We start from the raw sequence: 10,278 nt of genomic DNA, 5'->3' as shown, positions 1-10,278 counted from the left end.
CATCGACATCATCTAGAGCTTTTTAGGCTCTTGGCCCCTTGCAGGAAAGATGGTGTCCTTCTGTAGGAAGGGCAACAGTATGGGACACTTCTGGGCTTAAAGAACTCCCCAGCCCCACTCCTCCGGCTTGGTGTGGAGATTCTATGAAAGGGACTTTTTACTGGAAAGAAAACATTTATTTACTGAGCATGCACAGTGTGCAAGAGTGGAGAAAGACTTCACGAGCACTTCCACATTTAAGCCTCAACAGCCACCCTCGAGATTGCTATGATTTTTATTATCATGATATCTTTTTTTTTTTTGCGGTACGCGGGCCTCTCACCGCCGCGGCCTCTCCCGTTGCGGAGCACAGGCTCCGGACGCGCAGGCTCAGCGGCCGTGGCTCACGGGCCTAGCCGCTCCGCGGCACGTGGGATCTTCCCGGACCGGGGCACGAACCCGCGTGCCCCGCATCGGCAGGCGGACTCTCAACCACTGTGCCACCAGGGAAGCCCCATGATATCCCTTTTAACGGCTCAGTCTAGAGGCGTTAAGTACCTTCCTTGCCTCGCCTTGGGTCACAAGGCTCCCGGGAGGCTACTTGGTCTGTGTGATTCTCAGAGCACACTTCTTCACCTTTATGCTAAACAGTGGTTCTCAAACTGAAGTGTGATTCAGAATCACCTTGAAGCCTTGATAAAGCGAACTGCTAGGCTCATCCCCCAGAGTTTCTTACTCAGTAGATCTGGGATGGGGCCCCCAACACACATTCCTAACAAGTTTCCAGATGCTGCTGCTGCTGCGGGTCCAAGGACCTGCTTCGGGAACCACCGTGCTGGGCGGGGATCCAGCTCCCGGCCCTGCTCCACCCATGCAAGACCGGCACAATCAGACCTTCCCCACAATGACGTCCTTGTGAAATGCCAGTGAGATAATGGGAGTGAAAGAGCTTTGTCAGCTGCACAGCTCAATGGCTCTGGTCATAACCCAGGGACCTGAGGCTGGTCCCTGGGGTCTGGGTGTGTGGAGGGCTGGGATGCAGGTGGGGGTACCACAGCCATCCGGAGATCTTTTGCAGCCCATCTTAATTCTGAGCCACTTCTCAAGGGAGAAAGCCGTTTTCTCAGGGATGGACCAGCAGCCCCTGCTGCCCCCCAGCTCATCACCCCATGCCTTCTCCCTTACCTCTGGCAGCCTGCTAGCACTGCCTCAGCAGACGGCTGGTCCGGGCTACTCCTCCAGGGGCCAGTCCAGGCAGGCTGGTGCAGCATCAGGCCTTGTGATTCACGGCCTGGGACTGGGTCCTGCTCACCAACCTTGTGAGACTCAGAGGCCGTGACTTCCCTTCTCTAAGCCTCAAGTTGCTCATTGGCAACATGGGCGCAACATCTGCACAGAGTTGTGCAGACTCAACGGCCAGTACTTTTAAAGTACTTTTCTAAGCCACAGCTTGGCACACAGCCTGGCCCCTGGCGAAAGTTCAATCAGTGGTAGCTGTTAGTATTTTCAAAAAGTGCCTGGGCCCAAGCCACCTCCTGGTAGAGGCCCGGACTTGGAACGCCAACCGCTCCCACGCCGTTCCCCGGTTGCACCCGGATACACCCGCCCCGGAATGCCAGTGTGGGGATCCGGAGGCCTGCCTGCCTCGGGTAGGGTTGCCAGTGTAGGGCAGGGCAAGATTAGGGAGGCGGTGAAGCGAGGAAGGGGCGTTCCTGGGGAGAGGCCTCAAGCTAGGAGGGCCGGGGGCGGGGATAAGCCCGGAGGAGAGGGAGTCGGAGGCGGGGGTGGTGGGAGGGCCCAGGGAAGTGGCCAGCGGCCTGGGAGGAGCGTGGGAAGGCTGAGGGAGGCCGAGGAGGGGCGGGACCATTAGGAAGCGCTGGGAGTGAGGTTTCCCACCCGGCAGGGCTGAGGCTCATGCCCACCCAGACAAGGCTTTATCCGGGCAGGGCCCGGGGCCTGGAGGGGCGCAGAAGACCCGGCCGAGGAGGCAGGCCCAGGGAGGGCCCCATCCACAGGGTGAAGTTGGGCCGTAGCGGGGCGGGGCGAGGGGCGTAGCTCCATCCCCCGCAGGACCCGGGCCGGGGCTGGCCGGTTAGAGCAGGGAGGCCGTAGCGGACAGAGCCCGATCCGGCTGGAAGCCAGTCAACATTCCTGCAGGGTCTGGGGGCGGGGCTGGCGGGCCCAAGTCAGGAGGCCGAGGGGGTGTGTCTGGGGCGTGGCCTCCGGAGGGCGGGGCCTGGCCGAAGCCTCTGCGTTCCCCGACGACTGCCGGGAGGGGGACGATCGAGCTAGTGAACCCAGGGCTGCGCAGTCGGACGCTGACTGGGGCGCGAGCGGGCGACGCCAGGCTTGCAGCGCGGAGCAAAAAGCAGAGCCAGCAGGTGAGAAGGGGGTCGGGGGAGGCCTGCCGGCAACCACGAGCAAAGTTAGTTTTCGTCCCCACTTCCAGAGGCCGCTCGGACAGTTTTCTCGCAACAAGTGACAGGTCGGGCCAAGAAGGCAGCTGGTGGGTGAGAAGGAGCTTAATTAAGTTCCCAAGTCCTGACCCCGAGTTCTCCGGCTCCTCCGTGCTCCAGCTGTGTGAGCCCGGGCGCGTCCCCCGACCTTGCCCAGGACCTCTCGGGTTCCAGTAAAAGGAGGAGGTTGGACTAGGTGGACTCCGTGTTCTTACTGCCCTTTCTCACTGAAACCCCGGAAGGTGAGGCTGGCAGGTGAGAGCAGACTCAACAGGTATTCGGATTGCGTCGCCCAGACTACAGTTTGTCTCCCTGCAGAGTGACTCTGAGCAAAGCGAACTCTCTGCGAGCGTGAAGCGAATTGCTTTAAAGGTCACACTAGTTCCTCGCATGGGACTTGAACCCACAGGCCTGGGAACCGGGGGCAGAGCCGGGGGGGTGGGGGTGGGGTGGGTGCCCAAGTCAGGGAGGTTTCAGCCTCCCCTTCCCCCCAGCTCTGAGAGCCTAGTGAGACTTGGGGTGGGAAACTCAGCAGGGCATTTGTCCCCCTCCCAGGGCTTTTCCAAGTGAGCTGGCTTGGGAGGCCCCTGGCGGAAACTAGGGGACAAGTTCTTATCCGGGTGAGTGGGGAAGACAAGGGAAAACCCCGCAAACATTGGGCCCAGAGTCAAGCCCAGAGCCGGGGCTCTTGCTGCATGCCCAGGGTCCCTTCCTTGGGCTGGAGGTTTCTGTCCCTGGTGGCGGTAGGTGCTCTGTGCCAGGGGCCATAGTAGTTGGGCAGCCTAGTTCAGTGGTCAAGGACTTGGGACCAAATTTGGATTCCACTCCCCCTTCAAACTTCAGTTTCCTCATCTGTTAAATGGGGGTAGTGATGGTACTCAACGGTAGTAGTGAGGACTTAATAGAATAACGTGTATATAGTGCTTAGCAAGGCGCCAGGCACCCAGTGAGGCCTCATTGTATGACAGCTGCTCTGATGTGGATGGGCAGGTGATAGACTGGCTTCCTGCCTGGGAATGAGACTGTTTTTGGAGGGCTGGCTGCAGCTCCTCTTGACCTTGTGAGAGCCAAAACTTGCCACCTGCCACCAGCATCACTTTGTCCATTTTGGGGTTGGGGAATGTGTCATCTGGACCAAAGAGTAGCTGAGTTTTCAGTAATATTGCTTGCAGTTGTTAGGTGTCCCATTAAATAAACCTCCAAATGTTTACTTAGCACCTACTATACATTAGAAGGAGCTAGGTGATACAGAGGTGAACTAGCCTCTGGGTTCTGCCCTCATTTTGAGCTGCTGACAGTGAGGTCCCCATCCCCACCATGCCTCTGCTGGAGAGGATAACTCACACCCAGAGCTCAAGGCCAGATGAGGTCTCATGGGTTTGCACTGGTCTGGTGGCCAGAATCCAGCTCTTCCATTGCATGCTTGGCTCAGGGTGGCGGTGAGGGCCAGTGTGGGCACCTTTTATCTGTTTGATCAGGGTTGGGCACTGAAGGTGGCTGGCTCCCTGCATCTCCTGGGGAGATGAGCCCTACACTGTGGAACCAGCTGGAAAATACTATGGGACAGTGTTGGACTGAGGGCTGTGCTATGTGGAGGAAACAGCTTGTGTATGTATGGGAGGGTGGTGCTCAGGGCAGGTGAGACACGGGAGAAAGGGAGGTAGTGAGACTTGAACAGGACTTTCTGCCTGGGATCCCAAGTCCTGGTTGGGCTTGGATCAACTTGGGGCCCCAGACTCCCCTCTCCAAGCATTTGAGTGGCTTAAGATTAGAGTTTGGTCTGGTGGGGAGGGAGAGGGGTCAGTAGGTGTTGCCTGTGAGGGGGGCAGGGAGGAGATGTTCATTTCAAACAGTGCTTAGTAAACATCTACTGGAAAGTCCTCCTACCACCCCTCCACCCCATGTGATGAATGACGGACGATGACACACTGACCCCATCCTTAGTTGCTTACCATGTGGTGAGGAACTTAGACAAGGGGACTGTGATAGGAGATAGATGAAGGGTCAGAGGGATCTTTAGGAAAGCTTCATGGAGGAAGTGGAGTTTTGGGTGGGCCCTAAAGATTGCAAAGGTTTCAGTAGCCACAGCAAATATAGTGTTTTGGGAAGAGGAGGTTGCCGAGGGGAAGGCAAGGAGGTCAGTGTGTTCAGGGGATTTTTTTGTTTCAACCTTGTTTGAAAGTAGCCCACATACTATATAGCAGACACTCTGAGCACAGCTCGGTACTTTTACCACCACCAAGACCAGGGTTCAGATCCGATGGGAAAGGGAACCAGAGGGTTCCGGGGATTTTTAGGAAACTGCTAGATGGATCAGTCTGGCTGAGGAGCTGGGACTGTGCAGGGATGCGAAGGGGGAATGGTCGGTTGGATCAACTTGTAGAGGACCTTGAATGCCAAGGTGAGATGTTTGGATTTGATTTGTAGAAAGTGAGGGCCGCTGAAGGTTTCTGAGCAGGGGAGTGACATAGTCAGGGTGGCACTTTTGGAAAGATAGTCTTGCCAGATGCTCTGGGGTGCAGGACCCAGTGGTCAAGGGATAACGAACCGATGGCTGTGATGATGGAGAAGCAGGGGCCTGGGGGGCTTTGGGGATGTCTGCAGCTGGGGGATAGGAAAGACACTGTTGGAGGGGAGGGGGAGCAAGTGTCCCAGTGGGTGCCCTTTGTTTCTTTCAATCCCCCATGGAGCCTAGACCCTGGTGCATAGCGGGTGCTCAAGAAGGTGGCTGGATTGGGTGGGTAAAGGCACTGGGGAGGTGACAAGTGCTACAGAGTGATAGAGAGGGAGCCGCCCAAGAAGGCTCTGTGTTTGCCCAAGAAGGGGAGGCCTCTGGGCCAAGTGAAGGGAACTTGAGCCAGTCAGCAGGGGCTGGGGGGGCGGGAGAGCAGGGCGGCTGGAAAGAGGTACCTGCAGCTCTTCCCTCTCAGTTCCAGCCCAGGGAAGGCCAGGGTGAGAGGTTAGCCAGCGGGATCACAAAGTTCCCACATGCGGCAGGGGGGTGGATTTTGGGTTCCTCCAGGGCTCCTCTGAAGTTTCTGCAATGTGGGGCAGTCCCCTCTCTCTATGGCCTCAGACTTTTGAACCACTTCCTGGAAGCGCCTCACCCCCTTCTCTTACCCTCCAACCCTGGGGATGCAGCCCCTGTTCACCCTGAGGACCAGACAACCCCTCCTGGCCCAGGGCAGAGCAGCCCCAAGCCCCGAGCCTTCCTTTCGATTTCGAGCATCTGGGGCCAGCGGACACCCCCTGGTTTGGGCTCAGCTTTGACCCCCTGCTCCAATTCTTTAAACCCACTTCCTCCACCCCACGGGAAACTCAGGGGGCGGTTATGATTTCACGGAAGAATCAAACAGTCAGGAGTTGGCTGTGTGAGAGGCGGGCGGGAGGGAAGAGCCTGGGCCCCTGTGTGCGACAGGCCGGGGCCAGGGTTGGGGGTCCGGTTTAATCTCAGCAGGAACTGCCCTGCCCACCGGCTTCCCCTCCTCTAAGCCTGGATCTGAGGGGCCGGGAGGGAAGCCTGGAGGTAAACATTGGCCGAGCTCCATGCTACACTTGCTTCCCTCTTCCCTTCGGCCCCTGATGCTGCCTGTGAGGAGGCCAGCCACAGGCCCAGGGCCTCTGTGATGGCCCCGCTGGTGTCTGGGGGCTGTCTGGTTCCTGACTCACCCCTGGGGTTCCCCCTACACTGTGGTTTTCCTGTCAGCAGCTGATTCACTCTGTGCTGACATGGAGACGCAGCTGAGGTGAGGAAAGAGGCCTGTCTTCTGGTTCTTAGAGTTAGTTCCAGCTCTTCTGTTTACAGGCTGTGTGACCTTTCATGAGTTCCTTCTCCTCTCTGGGCTTTCCTTCCCTCTCTACTAATGGCCTATTCTTTACTTGGCTCTCAGGGGATTCTGTAACCTGGACTCTGTCGTTTGTAAAGTAGGGCACATGTGAGTGCACACACACCACACACATACAACACAGGGTCTCAATACAAAGTGGAACTGGACAATTCCACCTCCTAACCTTGCCTTCCCCCCACCTGAAGCACCCTTGTCTACCTTCTGCCTGTCCGCAGATTAGGGAGATGGTACAGCATGGTGGTGAAGAGTTGGACTTGGAGCAAAATCTTGGCCCTGACCATTCCTAGCTACTTGACCCTTTCTGAGCCTCAGTTTCTGAATCTCTAAATTGGGGATAATAATGGTAACTACTTCATAGGGTGACGTGAGGGTAAAACAAAAAAGTGCATGTGTTGGGGCTTCCCTGGTGGCACAGTGGTTGAGAGTCCGCCTGCCGATGCAGGAGACACGGGTTCGTGCCCCGGTCCAGGAAGATCCCACATGCTGCTGGGCCCATGAGCCATGGCCGCTGAGCCTGCGCATCCGGAGCCTGTGCTCCGCAACGGGAGAGGCCACAACAGTGAGAGGCCCGCGTACTGCAAAAAAAAAAAAAAAAAAAAAGTGCATGTGAAGCGCTTTGCAATTTTCTACCTACACATGGTGTATCCTCCATGAATGAGCTGCTGCTGCGCTTGTTTTCGTCACCTGGCCAGTCTTCAAGGCTTACACTAGGCTGCTTCTCAGGCTCCCAGAGACATTCCCCAGAGCACCAGCCTTCCGTATGGGCCCTCTGTGCCTCTCCAGCGTGTGTGTACGTGCTCCAAGACACCAGTCATTTCCACCTGCGTGGTGCTCTTCCCGGGGGTGGCTGGGTCTCCCCACCGTGACTCTGAGCTTCCTGAGGGGAAGTAGGTCTGAACGTCAGTGGCAGACTTTCTCCAAAACCCCTCCTTTCCCTTCCCCTCTTTCCTCTGCGCTTGCCTACACTGAGAACTTGCCTCTTTGCTGCTGTTTGGTGGCCTATGGAGTATCTCTGTGAACCCTCCCAGCCAGGGACTGCCCCATCCATCTCTGTGTCCTGACTCCTGGTACAAGGCCTGGCCCACAGCGGGCACGCAGGAAATGTTGGTTGAATGAATAAGTGATTCTCCTCAGGGTGGCCCAGTAGGACCCAGTTCAGAGCCAGATCCTCGGTGGCTCCTTTTGGCAAAGGCGGAGCTGGGAAGCAGGGTCTGGATGCCCCTGCCTTGCCCTGCAGGCCTGCCCGTCCCGTGCCTGCAACCGGGGTCCAGGGAGGTGGGAATGGTGTGGCTGGCCTGGGATTTCTTCAGCCCGGGCTCTGGCTTCCCTCATGAGGCCCAGCCTTTCCCCTCCTGAGAGGGGAAGAGCCCAACTTCCTCCAGCCCCAGGCTTGCGGGAGCCACTCTGGCCCTTAGTGAAGCCCGACTCAGCCAGAAAAGGCACGTTCAAGTCAGCAGTTATTTGTGGAAGGTGTTCCTGCCCCGTGAGGCGTGGGCGCAGGGCTGGGGGATGGGAGGATGCCCTCCAGAAGGCCCACCCCTGACATTATCCCTGGAGACCACCAGGTGGGCAGCTCTGGGGGGCCCCGCCACTCTCTCCTCTGGCTTCTTTCCTGGAAGTGGGAGCTTCTGCCTTTCTTTGGGCCCCACCCCTGACTTTCCCTTCTGTGTCAAGAGGTGATCTGGGGTGGGAGTTCCTGAAGATTCTGGACCTAGGCTCATAGGACCCATGCAGAAAAGTGGACGAAGTGCCGGAAGCTGGGCATTAGGAAGCGTGGGTTCGGCTCCTGGCTCTGCTGTGACGTTGCAGAGTGAGCTGCTCCAGGGGAGTGACCTCCTAGGCTAGTTTGCTTACTCCTCAGGCAGAAATGCTCCAGAAGCCTGCCTGGGGTCCAGCTGGCCCTGGCCCAGGAGAGTGGAGGACGAACCATAGGCAATGTCGTGGACTCTGGAATCAAAGTGCCCAGGGATGCTCATTTCTGCCTCTGCTCTTTACCTGCTGGGTGAGACCTTAGGCAAGTGTCTTAACCCCTGTGTACATCAGTTTCAGCATCTAACATGGAGTTGGTTATAACACTTACTTCATAGGGTTGTTTGAAAATGATACGAATCAGTGTGCGTGAAGCATTTGTGAGACGTGCCTGGCACACAGTGAGTGCTTTATATGGACCAGATGTTTTGGATAGCATTGCTATTATTAATAGGAAGCAGGATTTAAGTCTTTGGGGGCAGTCTTTGGTGAATGGCTTGAGTCTGGGAATTTGGAGACCTGGGTTCTGATCCCAGCTCATCCTTTACTTGCCATGTGACCTTGGGCAAGTTGCAGCCCTTTTTGGGCTGCAAAACTCTATTATCCTGCATTTGCTGCACTTGGCTATTGTAAGACAGGCACATGTGATATCACAGTGCGGAGCTGCAGGGTTTTATTCAGGGAAAGGACTTCTGGGTGCCCAGCCTGTTCTCCTGCCCTGAGACAGCCACAGTAGGTGGGCAGGTTCCCACACTGTCACAGAGGTACTGCAGACACAGAACGACAGGGCAGCCCCCCACAATGGCACTCAACAAGGCTAAAAAGTAGGTGAAACATTTAAATATACACATGATGGGATTATCTAGATCATATTACAGACTTTTTTTTTACTTTTCCCCATTTTCTGAATCTTCTGCAGTAAGTCCATATTATTTTTATGCTCCAGAAAGAAAGAAAGAACACACTTATACAATAAAGCTATCAAAAAACGTACTATAAATATTTAAACAAAAATGCATTATATGAACGTGGGATCATGTTGAAGTTCTTGTTGTTGTTAACAAATCATATTTATTTCAAAAGGGGGTCGGGTGTTGGTTTGAAGTGAATGTCAATTTGTCAAGCCTCAGAAGACTGAGGGAGTGTCTTTGGAGGGAGACAAGAGTCAGATTCTGAATGGGATCATAATCCTAGTTCCATTGTGGTGGACACACCCCAAGTGCCGCCTGGCGTTTAGAAAGCTTTTCAACAATGCTTGACGCCGACGGGCTTACTTTCTTCACGCGTAAAATGGGGATAATAATAATACCTAATTCAGAGCGGTGCTGTGAAGGTTAAAGGAGCTTCACACTTGTTTAAGTTGTGAGGGAAGCCCTCTTCTTCTGAATTTGGAACCAAGTGAAAAGAACAGTCGGCAAAGATGGAGCTCCAAAGGAAGCCCCGAGAACGTGGCTTTAGATCCAGTCCCCAGAGGACTGGCTAACCGTCTGCCCTGGAACTGGCAGAGTTCCGGTCCGGTCACAGGCAACTCTGAACAGGGGCCAGCCTCCCTGCAGGGCCTGGTATTATGCAGAGGAGCAGCCCGGAATGGACGCTGCCTGCGGGCAGCCGCCGAGCGTGCCCTGTACGTCTCCCAGATGAACCAATCAGATAACCCACTGCTGGGGTCCTGGCCTGAAGCGAAGAAGTGGGTGGAGCGAGGCCAGAGGTGTTCTCCCTGTAGAGGTCCCTCCTCAGGGAAACAAGTGGAGAGAGAAATACGTGTTCCTCCTCATAAGTACAAGGCGCTTCCAGCGATGCCTGGTAGGCAAACACTCAATGTTAATTTGACGTTGCTAACAATAATGGTAGCAATGAGTAATTCTACTACTGAAGTTGGAAAATTACTCTCCCACCCACTGTCTTAGGATATGGAACATTAGAATGTTGTTGCAACGGGACATGATGAGACGTCCTCATTTATAAAGGAAATAGAAACTCAGTGGGGCTGGGGGATGACAGATTTGTCTGAGATCCCACCGCAAATGAGTGGGTGGCTAGCTAGGCCCTGGGTCACTGACGGTCACGTAGGCAAGTCACCTCCCTGACGCTTTGACCTCTCTGAACTCACAGCAGAGGAGTAACTGCGGCAGGAGGCTGTGTCATTCAGGGGCTCTCAAATGCCCCTCTGATCCCCTCTCTCACCAATTTCGGTGAGGATTAAATGAGATAATGGCTCTGGGTAACATGCTTAGTGGTGGGCCCAG

General features: G+C 55.6%; 1 protein-coding gene across 4 annotated transcripts in view; it reads left to right on the top strand.

Moving 5' to 3' along the window:
- The first annotated feature begins 1,610 nt into the window (after window positions 1-1,610).
- CD82 (CD82 molecule) overlaps window positions 1,611-10,278 on the top strand; it is a 52,570-nt gene continuing 43,902 nt past the window's right edge. Inside the window, exon 1 of one of the 4 annotated variants that reach the window (XM_027114933.1) lies at window positions 1,611-1,628. The gene's annotated coding sequence lies outside the window, so the exon portion shown is untranslated. Of the gene's footprint in view, window positions 1,629-1,871; window positions 2,361-10,278 lie in introns of those variants that run through there. The other 3 variants (XM_027114936.1, XM_027114934.1, XM_027114938.1) reach the window with 3 other exon arrangements.

The sequence above is a fragment of the Aethalodelphis obliquidens genome, unplaced genomic scaffold, assembly GCF_003676395.1.
Source record: "Aethalodelphis obliquidens isolate GAN/ISIS:26980383/991018 unplaced genomic scaffold, ASM367639v1 scaffold14, whole genome shotgun sequence".
In the NCBI taxonomy this organism is placed as follows: domain Eukaryota; kingdom Metazoa; phylum Chordata; class Mammalia; order Artiodactyla; family Delphinidae; genus Aethalodelphis; species Aethalodelphis obliquidens.
This window is presented reverse-complemented; position numbering and strand designations above follow the sequence as displayed.